Source organism: Oncorhynchus keta, unplaced genomic scaffold (assembly GCF_023373465.1).
Source record: "Oncorhynchus keta strain PuntledgeMale-10-30-2019 unplaced genomic scaffold, Oket_V2 Un_contig_18191_pilon_pilon, whole genome shotgun sequence".
Classification (NCBI taxonomy): Eukaryota; Metazoa; Chordata; class Actinopteri; order Salmoniformes; family Salmonidae; genus Oncorhynchus; species Oncorhynchus keta.
Window position 1 is genome coordinate 65,001 of NW_026280787.1, and position 11,831 is coordinate 76,831.

An 11,831-nucleotide genomic window follows, 5' to 3' on the forward strand; every position below is an offset into this window, starting at 1 on the left:
CTCCCCTAAATACCCTAATCCTAACCCTAATCCTCTTTATCACAGAGCATCGCCTAATCCTAACCCTAATCCTCTTTATCACAGAGCATCGCCCTAATCCTAACCCTAATCCTCTTTATCACAGAGCATCGCCCTAATCCTAACCCTAATCCTCTTTATCACAGAGCATTGTCCTAATCCTAATCCTCTTTATCACAGAGCATCGCCCTAATCCTAATCCTCTTTATCGGAGAGCGTCGCCCTAATCCTAATCCTCTTTATCACAGAGCAGTGCAGCATCATGCTGTATAGCTGGCAGTAGAGGCACAGAGCAAACTAGTGATGTGCAGCATCATGCTGTATAGCTGGCAGAAGAAGCACAGAGCAAACTAGTGATGTGCAGCATCATGCTGTATAGCTGGCAGAAGAAGCACAGAGCAAACTAGTGATGTGCAGCATCATGCTGTATAGCTGGCAGTAGAAGCACAGAGCAAACTAGTAATCCTGCTTTATCGGATAGCGTGCCCTAGTAGAAGCACTAATCCCTCTTTTAAGCCTTAATCCTCATCCTCTTTATGGAGCATCTCCTAATCCTAATCCTAATCCTCTTTATCACAGAGCATCGCCCTAATCCTAACCTAACCCTCTTTATCACAGAGCATCACCCTAATCCTAACCCTAATCCTCTTTATTACAGAGCATCGCCTAATCCTAACCCTAATCCTCTTTATTACAGAGCATCACCTAATCCTAATCCTAACCCTAATCCTCTTTATGACAGAGCATCACCTAATCCTAATCCTAACCTAATCTTTATCAAAGCATCGCCCTAATCCTTAATCCTAACCTAATCCTCTTTATCACAGAGCATCGCCCCTAATCCTAACCTAATCCTCTTTATCACAGAGCATCGCCCTAATCCTAACCTAATCCTCTTTATCACAGAGCATCGCCTAATCCTAATCCTCTTTATCAGAGCATCGCCCTAATCCTAATCCTCTTTATCGGAAGCGTCGCCTAATCCTAATCCTAATCCTCTTTATCACAGAGCATCGCCTTAATCCTAATCCTCTTTATCGGAGAGCGTCGCCTAATCCTAATCCCAATCCTCTTTATCACAGAGCATCGCCTTAATCTAATCCTCTTTATCGGAGAGCGTCGCCTAATCCTAATCCTCTTTATCACAGAGCATCGCCTTAATCCTAATCCTCTTTATAGGAGAGCATCTCCCTAATCCTAATCCTAATCCTCTTTATCACAGGCATCGCCCCTAATCCTAACCCTAACCCTCTTTATCACAGAGCATCACCCTAATCCTAACCCTAATCCTCTTTATTACAGAGCATCACCCTAATCCTAATCCTAACCCTAATCCTCTTTATGACAGAGCATCACCCTAATCCTAATCCCTAACCTAATCTTTATCACAGAGCATCGCCCTAATCCTTAATCCTAACCTAATCCTCTTTATGACAGAGCATCACCCTAATCCTAATCCTAACCTAATCTTTATCACAGAGCATCGCCTAATCCTTAATCCTAACCCCTAATCCTTTATCACAGAGCATCGCGTGTTCAGATAGGGATCAGAGAGGACGGGCGTCCCAAATGTCACCTAACCCTAATCCTAACCCTAATCCTAACCATAATCCTAACCTAATCTAACCATAATCCTAACCCTACTGACTAGAGCTCTATGGGGTGTCACGCAGAAGGAATCCTTCCCAGGAACAGACTGGTGATCATGGTAACATGGTCTATATTAATGTGATTATCACACTCATTATTGATGTGGTAACCACTTTTTAATCACATCTCATATCTCTCTATGTTCTATTTCATTATCTCTCTCCTCTCACCCTCTCTCCCCTTTCTCTCTACCTCCCTTTCTCTCCAGTCAAAATCTCTCACTCTGTCCTCTCTCTCTCCTTTCTCTCGCTCTACCTCCCCCTCTCTCTTTCTCCCAGTCTATATCTCTCCCTCTGTCCTCTCTTTTCTCTCTCCCCTTTCTTTTTCTCTTTACCTACCCCCTCTCTCTTTCTCTCTCTCTACCTCCCCCCTCTCTCTTTCTCTCAGTCTATATCTCTCCCTCTGTCCTCTCTTTCTCGCTCTCCCCTTTCTTTCTCTTTACCTACCCCCTCTCTTTCTCTCTCTCTACCTCCCCCTCTCTCTTTCTCTCAGTCTATATCTCTCCCTCTGTCCTCTCTTTCTCTCTCTCCCTTTCTTTCTCTTTCTACCCCTCTCTCTTTCTCTCTCTCTACCTCCCTCTCTCTCTTTCTCTCAGTCTATATCTCTCCTCTTCTATCTTTCTCTCTCTCTCCTTTTCTTTTTTCTTTACCTACCCTTTTCTCTCTCTCACTCTCTTTCTCTCTACCTCCCTCCACTCTCTCCCACTCTCTCCCTCCCCGCTCTCTGTCTCCCGCTCTCTCTACCTCCCCAACTCACTGTCTCTACCTCCCCCTCTATCTCTCTCTCTCTCTCCCTCCCCCGCCCTCTAACCCCCGCCCTCTAACTCCCTCCCTCTCTCTCTCTCTCTCTGTGTTCCCGTGAGTCACTCCTCTTTAAAACTGTTCAGTGTGACTGCAGGCCAAGATTCCACAGTATAAGGAACTGTAAAATCTCACAGAGCGACCGACTGACTGGAATAAAGGCACAAGGCATATTTTCCCTTCTTCTACTTCTTCTTCTTCTTCTATTACAATACAATAGCCAATGACCAGAATGCATTGGGACAGCTGATGAGGAGGATATTATTCATAATCAGGGGTTGTTAAAATAACCCAGGGATGGAAAAACAAGCTCAGAGACCTTGAACAGCGGTTAACACAGACAGATCTTTTCAACACACCGTGAATTGACATGAATTAATGAATTATATCCTTATCGCTAAATCACGTTGAATTACAGGCGACTTTTAGAGAGTGAAAGTAATTTTGACAGCTGCCCACAAAACCCCCACAAAAAAACACATTATTATAAACTTGTTTGTGTGGCTTCCCTTCTCTACGTTGACTACACTTCCCTTCTCTACGTTGACTACACTTCCCTTCTCTATGTTGACTACACTTCCCTTCTCTACGTTGACTACACTTCCCTTCTCTACGTTGACTACACTTCCCTTCTCTACGTTGACTACACTTCCCTTCTCTACGTTGACTACACTTCCCTTCTCTCGTTGACTACGCTTCCCTTCTCTACACTTCCCTTCTCGTTGACTACACTTCCCTTCTCTACGTTGACTACACTTCCCTTCTCTCGTTGACTACACTTCCCTTCTCTCGTTGACTACTTCCCTTCCCTTCTCTTCTCGTTGACTACACTTCCCTTCTCTCGTTGACTACACTTCCTTTCTCTCGTTGACTACACTTCCCTCTCTCGTTGACTACACTTCCCTTCTCTACGTTGACTACACTTCCCTTCTCTACGTTGACTACACTTCCCTTCTCTCTACGTTGACTACACTTCCCTTCTCTCGTTGACTACACACTTCCCTTCTCTCGTTGACTACACTTCCCTTCTCTCGTTGACTACACTTCCCTTTCTCGTTGACTACACTTCCCTTCTCTCGTTCCCTTCGGCGTTCCCTTCTCTCTCGTTGACTACACTTCCCTTCTCTTTGTTGACTACACTTTCCTTCTCTACGTTGACTACACTTCCCTTCTCACGTTGACTACACTTCCCTTCTCTCACGTTGACTACACTTCCCTTCTCCCGTTGACTACGCTTCCCTTCTCTACACTTCCTTCGTTGACTACGCTTCCCTTCTCTCACGTTGACTACACTTCCCTTCTCGTTGACTACACTTCCCTTCTCTACGTTGACTACACTTCCCTTCTCCACATTGACTACACTTCCCTTCTCTCACGTTGACTACACTTCCCTTCTCTTTGTTGACTACGCTTCCCTTCTCTCACGTTGACTACACTTCCCTTCTCTCGTTGACTACACTTCCCTTCTCGTTGACTACACTTCCCTTCTCTTTGTTGACTACACTTTCCTTCTCTTGTTGACTACACTTCCCCTTCTCGTTGACTACACTTCCCTTCTCACGTTGACTACACTTCCCTTCTCTTTGTTGACTACACTTCCTTCTCTCGTTGACTACACTTCCCTTCTCTCGTTGACTACACTTCCTTCTCTCGTTGACTACACTTCCCTTCTCTACGTTGACTACACTTCCCTCTCTCGTTGACTACACTTCCCTTCTCGTTGACTACACTTCCCTTCTACGTTGACTACACTTCCCTTCTCCCTTGACTACACTTCCCTTCTACTTTGTTGACTACACTTCCCTTCTCCACGTTGACTACACTTCCTTCTCTACGTTGACTACACTTCCCTTCTCTATGTTGACTACACTTCCCTTCTCTTTGTTGACTACACTTCCCTTCCTCACATCGACTACACTTCCCTTCTCTTGTTGACTACACTTCCCTTCTCTACATTGACTACAATTCCCTTCTCGTTGACTACACTTCCCTTCTCCATGTTGACTACATTCCCTTCTCTAGTTCTGACTACACTTCCCTTCTCTATGTTGACACTCTTCCCTTCTCTACGTTGACTACAATTCCCTTCTCTATGTTGACTACACTTCCTATGTTGACTTCTCTACATTGACTACACTTCCCTTCTCCACGTTGACTACACTTCCCTTCTCTATGTTGACTACACCCTTCTCTATGTTGACTACAATTCCTTCTCTATGTTGACTACAATTACCTTCTATGTTGACTACACTTTTTCTACGTTGACTACACTCTTTCCCTTCTCTACATCGACTACACTTCCCTTCTCTATGTCAACTACACTTCCATTCTCTCACGTCAACTACACTTCCCTTCTCTACGTTGACTACACTTCCCTTCTCTACGTTGACTACACTTCCCTATGTCAACTACACTTCCTATGTCGACTATACTTCCCTTCTCTACGCTGACTACACTTCCCTCTCGTTGACTACGTTGACTACACTTCCCTTTCTACGTTGACTATATCCCTTCTTCACGTTGACTACACTTCCTTCTTCTCTACGCTTGACGCTGACACTTCCTTCTCTACATTGACTACACTTCCCTTCTCACGTTGACCACACTTCCCTTTCTCGTTGACTACACTTCCCTTCTCGTTGACGGCCACGGTAATTATTGGGGTCAAATAGGTCTCCACTTTTGTGGATTGGGGTGATCAGTCCTTGGTTTCCAAATATTGGGGAAGATGCCAGAGCTGAGGATGATGGTAAAGAGTTTAAATATAGCCAATTGGAATGTGTTTTCGAGTGAGGATACCATCAACACCACAGTCCTTTGGGGTTTGAGGTTTGTATTTTGTCCTGTAAGTCATTCAAGGTAATTGAAGTCCAGTGGGTTCTGGTCGTCTTTAATAGTTGATTCTTCGCTGTGTATTTGATCATGTATATGTTTTTCTTTTGCCTTTGTTATAGAGACAAACAGATTGGAGAAGTGGTTTATCCACACATCTCCATTTTGGATAGATAATTCATTTCGTGTTGTTGTTTGTTTTTAGTGTTTTCCAATTTTCCCAGAAGTGGTTAGAGTCTATGGATTCTTCAATTACATTGAGCTGATTTCTGACATGCTGTTCCCTTTTTTTTCCTAGGGGTATTTCTGTATTGTTTTAGTGATTCACCATAATGGGCGTAGACTCAGGTTTCCTCCTCTCCTGTCTCTCTCTCTCTTCTTTTCTCTCCCATCTCCTGTCTCTCTCTCTCCCTCTCTTCTTCTCTCTCCCATCTCCTGTCTCTCTCTCTCCCTCTCTTCTTCTCTCTCCCATCTCCTGTCTCTCTCTCTCCCCTCTTCTTCTCTCTCCCCATCTCCTGTCTCTCTCTCTCCCTCTCTTCTTCTCTCTCCCATCTCCCTGTCTCCCTCTCTCTCTCTCTTCTTCTCTCTCCCATCTCCTGTCTCTCTCTCTCCTCTCTTCTTCTCTCCCATCTCCTGTCTCTCTCTCCCCCCTCTCATTCTCTCTCCCATCTCCTGTCTCTCTCTCTCTCTCTCTCTCCTTCTCTCTCCTGTCTCTCTCTATCTTTCTATACAGTCTGTGCAGTAGCATGTGGCTGAGATGTTTCTGCTTTGAGTAAAGCACAGACAGGAAACCACATGTTTGAGATCTCCTGCAAGGCCCCACAGGTCCCACGCTACACCACACTACACTGTCTCCATCGACCTCTACCTCTGCCTCTCACAGGGCTGGAGGAGATAGGGTCCCACACTCATTCTACACTGTCTCCACCTCCTGCCTCTACGTCTCCTGGGGCTGGAGATAGGGCTCACACTATTCTACACTGTCTACCTCTACCTCTACGCCTAGGGCTGGAGGAGATAGGGCCGACACTATTCTACACTGTCTACCTCTACCTCTCTGGGAGGCTGGAGGAGATAGGGTTTGACACTATTCTACACTGTCTACCTCTACCTCTCACAGGGCTGGAGGAGATAGGCCGACACTATTCTACACTGTCTACCACCTCTACCTCTCACAGGGCTGGAGGAGATGGGTCTCACACTATTCTACACTGTCTACCTCACCTCTACCTCTCACAGGGCTGGAGGAGATAGGTCTCTTAGATGAATTGACTGATACAGTAGGGTACAGTATGTAAGGTACTCACTAACAGAATAATGGTATTAGATGAGTAGGTTGTACTCACTAACTGATACAGATATTGACTGGTATGTAAGGTACTCACTAACAGAATAAGGGTATTAGATGAATTGACTGATACAGTAGGTACAGTATGTAAGGTACTCACTAACAGAATACGGGTATTAGATGAATTGACTAATTACAGTAGGTATGTGTACTTTGCCAGAATAAGGGTATTAGATGAATTGACTGATACAGTAGGTATGTAAGGTACTGCTAACAGAATACGGGTAATAGATGAATTGACAGATACAGTAGGTATATAAGGTACTCACTAACAGAATAAGGGTATTAGATGAATTGACTGATACAGTAGGTATGGTACTCACTAACAGAATAAGGGTATTAGATGAATTGACTGATACAGTAGGTACAGTATGTAAGGTACTCACCCTAACTAGAATAGGTATTAGATGAATTGACAGATACAGTAGGTATGAGAAGGTACTCACTAACAGAATAAGGGTATTAGATGAATTGACAGATACAGTAGGTATGTAAGGTACTCACTAACAGAATAAGGGTATTAGATGAATTATTTGATACAGTAGGAGAAGAGTACTCCACTAACAGAATAAGATTATTAGATGAATTGACAGATACAGTAGGTATGTAAGGTACTCACTAACAGAATAGAAGAATTATTTAGATGAATTGATCAGTAGGTATGTAAGGTACTCACTAACAGAATAGGTATTAGTAAGGATACAGTAGATTGCAGTACAAGGTATACTAACAGAATACGGGTATTAGATGAATTGACTGATACAGGTACAGTATAGGTACTCACTAACAGAATAAGGGTATTAGATGAATTGCGGCAGATACAGTAGGTATGTAAGGTACTCACTAACAGAATAAAGGGTATTAGATGAATTGACTGGCTATTAGTAGGTATACTTAAGGTACTCACTAACAGAATAAAGAATTATTAGATGAATTGACTGATACAGTAGGCGTGAAGGTACTCACCGGGAGCGAAAGGCCAGGTTATCGTTACACTCCTCCTCAGTACAGGAGCAGATGAACAACGGTCCTCCAAAGCTCTTCTTCTCTTTCATGGAACACGTAGGGCTGTTGTAGTCATCCAGCTCGACGCCCAGACAGAGGCTTGGAGGGTCATGACACAGAGTCTCGATGCTGTAGTTACTGTCATTCTTCCTCCTGGAGAGAATGGAGAGAGAGAGAGAGCGAGAGAGAGTCAGACAGACAGAGAGACAGACACACACAGACAGAGATCGTAAGACACACAGACAGAGAGACAGACACAGACAGAGTTGGAGACTGACCCAGACCCCCCTATCCCACTATAACCCTACCAGATGGAGACTGACCCAGACCCCTCTCCACCATAATCCTACCAGATGGAGACTGACTCCAGACCCCCCCTCTCCACCATAATCCTACCAGATGCAGACTGACCCAGACCCCCCCCTCTCCACCATAATCCTACCAGATGGAGACTGACCCAGACCTCCCCTCTCCCGTAATCCTACCAGATGGAGACTGACACAGACCCCCCCCTCCACCGTAATCCTACCAGATGGAGACTGACACAGACCTCCCCCCTCTCCACCGTAATCCTACCAGATGGAGACTGACACAGACCCCCTCCACCGTAATCCTACCCAGATGGAGACTGACCCAGACCCCCTCCCACTGTAACCCTACCAGATGGGGCAGACCCAGACCCCCCTCCACTGTAATCCTACCAGATGCAGACTGACCTGACCCCCCTCCACCGTAATCCTACCAGATGGAGACTCGACACAGACCCCTCTCCACGTAATCCTACCAGATGGAGACTGACTGAACCCCCCCTCCACTGTAATCCCTACCAGATGGAGACTGACCCAGACCCCCCACTCCCCCGTAACCCTACCAGATGGAGACTGACCCCCCTCTCCACCGTAATCCTACCAGATGGAGACTGACCCAGACCCCCCTCTCCACCATAATCCTACCAGATGCAGACTGACACCAGACCCCCCTCCCACCATAATCCTACCAGATGCAGACTGACCCAGACCCCCCCTCCCCACCGTAATCCTACCAGATGCAGACTGACACCCCCCCTCCACTGTAATCCTACCAGATGGCAGACTGACCCACCCCCCCTCTCCACCATAATCCTACCAGATGCAGACTGACCCAGACCCCCCCTCTCCACTGTAATCCTACCAGATGCAGACTGACCCAGACCCCCCTCTCCACCGTAATCCTACCAGATGCAGACTGACCCAGACCCCCCCTCCCCACCGTAATCCTACCAGATGCAGACTGACCCAGCCCCCCCCTCCCCACCGTAATCCTACCAGATGCAGACTGACCCAGACCCCCCCTCTCCACTGTAATCCTACCAGATGGAGACTGACACAGACCTCCCCCTCTCCACTGTAATCCTACCAGATGGAGACAGACCAGACCCCCCTCCACTATAACCTACCAGATGGAGACTGACCCAGACCCCCCTCCTCCCCGTAATCCTACCAGATGGAGACTGACCCAGCCCCCCTCCACTATAATCCTACCAGATGCAGACTGACCCAGCCCCCTCCTCCACCGTAATCCTACCAGATGCAGACTGACCCAGACCCCCCTCTCCACCGACTACAGATGGAGGTGATGGACTGGAGACCCCTTCCTATAACCCTACAGATGGAGACTGACCCAGACCCCCCCTCCACCGTAACCCTACCAGATGGAGACTGACACAGACCCCCCCTCTCCACCGTAATCCTACCAGATGGAGACTGACACAGACAGTCTCCACCATAATCCTACCAGATGGAGACTGACAGACCCCCTCCTATGTTAGTCACCAGATGGAACTGACACATACCCCCCTCCACCGTAATCCTACCAGATGCAGACTGACCCAGACCCCCCCTCTCCACCGTAATCCTACCAGATGGAGACTGACCCAGACCCCCCTCTCCACCGTAATCACCAGATGGAGACCGACACAGACCCCTCTCCACCGTAATCCCTACCAGATGGAGACTGACACAGACCCCCCCTCCGCCATAATCCTACCAGATGCAGACAGACCCAGACCCCTCCGCCGTAATCCTACCAGATGCAGACAGACCCAGACCCCCCTCTCCACCGTAATCCTACCAGATGGCGATGCAGACTTCCTGCTCCAGACGACAGATGGAGGTGATGGAGCAGTTGGAGAGGCAGCTTCCTGTTCCGTTGCAGGATGAAGACTCACGTCACAGAACTTACACAACTTGTTGAGACTGAAGGACGGCTGGAACATCCCGTCTGGAGTTCACAGCCAGTCAAATTCAATATGTTAGTCATCCCAATCAATATTCAATATGTTAGTCATCCAATCATATTCAATATGTTAGTCAGTCATCAATCATATTCAATATGTTAGTCATCCAATCAATGATATGTTAGTTCAATGGATACTCAATAGTGTTAGTTCCTGACATATTCAATATGTTAGTCATCACAATCATATTCAATATTTGAGTCATCAATCATATTCGAATATGTGTGTTCCTGATCATATTCAACTCCAGTTCATGTCTTTCAATATGTTAGTGATCCTCTATTCTGCTCTTAGTCTCCTGATTCCTGTTGATGGAACTCTGCTTTTCCTGAAACAACACTCACTGTGTAAACAGTATCCACTGACGGTCTGTTCAGCATGACTGACTGACTGGACTGATCTCTATCTGACTCTGTGAGTTCCTGACTGACTGACTGTGGCCTGACTTTGACTGTGAGTTCCTGGTCTACTGACTGTGTGTTCCTGACTGACTGACTGACTGTGTGTTCCTGTCTGACTGACTGTGTGTTCCTGACTGACTGACTGAGTTCCTGACTGACTGACTGACTGTTCTGACTGACTGACTGTGAGTTCTGACTGACTGACTGACTGTGTGTTTCCTCTGACTGACTGTGTGTTCCTGACTGACTGACTGTGAGTTCCTGGACTGACTGACTGACTGACTGTGAGTTCTGACTGACTGACTGAGTTCCCTGACTGACTGACTGTGTGTTCCTGACTGACTGACTGTGAGTTCCTGACTGACTGACTGACTGACTGACTGTGTGAGTTCCTGACTGACTGACTGTGAGTTCCTGACTGACTGACTGTGAGTTCCTGACTGACTGACTGACTGTGTGTTCCTGACTGACTGACTGACTGTGTGTTCCTGACTGACTGACTGACTGTGTGTTCCTGACTGACTGACTGTGAGTGTTCTGACTGACTGACTGACTGTGTGTTCCTGACTGACTGACTGACTGTGAGTTCCTGACTGGCTGACTGTGAGTTCCTGACTGACTGACTGTGAGTTCTTGACTGACTGACTGTGAGTTCCTGACTGACTGACTGAGACTGACTGACTGTGAGTTCTTGACTGACTGACGGACTGTGAGTTCCTGACTGACTGACTGTGAGTTCCTGACTGACTGACTGTGAGTTCCCTGACTGACTGACTGTGAGTTCCTGACTGACTGACTGTGAGTTCCTGACTGACTGACTGTGAGTTCCTGACTGACTGACTGACTGCAGTTCTGACTGACAGAACTGACTGTGAGCCTTGACTGACCTGGTAAAGGAGTTCACTCAGCACAGTACTGACTAGAAAAGTCCTGACTGACTGACTGACTGTGAGTTCCTGACTGACTGACTGACTGACTGACTGCACGCTAACTGAAGCCACAGAACAGAGACTGTCAGCCTTGTTTCAACAGACACAGACCCCTTCACTCAGCACCAGTAAAGACATAGTAAAAGTCACTAACACAGAGAACAGTCCAGTCAGTCCGTATCATATCTGTACATCGACAGACACAGAGAACAGTCAGTCAGTCTGTATCATATCTATATCAACAGACACAGAACAGCGTCAGTCTGTATCATATCTGTACATCGACAGACACAGAGAACAGTCAGTCAGTTCGCATTGCTATTCGTATATCAACAGACACAGAGAACAGCTGGGCCTGTACATCAACAGACACAGAGCAGCTGGGGCTGCCTGTATAATAACAGACACAGAGAACAGTCAGCCGCCTGTATCATACTCCGTGTCATCAAATAAGACACAGAGAATAGCCAGCTGCCTGTATATCAACAGACACAGAGAACAGTCAGTCAAGTTCCGTATCATACCCGTGCCATCGACAGACACAGAGAACAGCCGGGCCGCCTGTACATCACA

The 11,831-nt window shown here is 46.7% G+C and overlaps 1 pseudogene; it reads right to left on the reverse strand.

Moving 5' to 3' along the window:
* The window catches only part of LOC127920045 (TGF-beta receptor type-2-like), a 53,220-nt pseudogene extending 43,313 nt beyond the window's left edge, over positions 1-9,907 (reverse strand).
* Between the last annotated feature and the right edge of the window lie 1,924 nt (positions 9,908-11,831).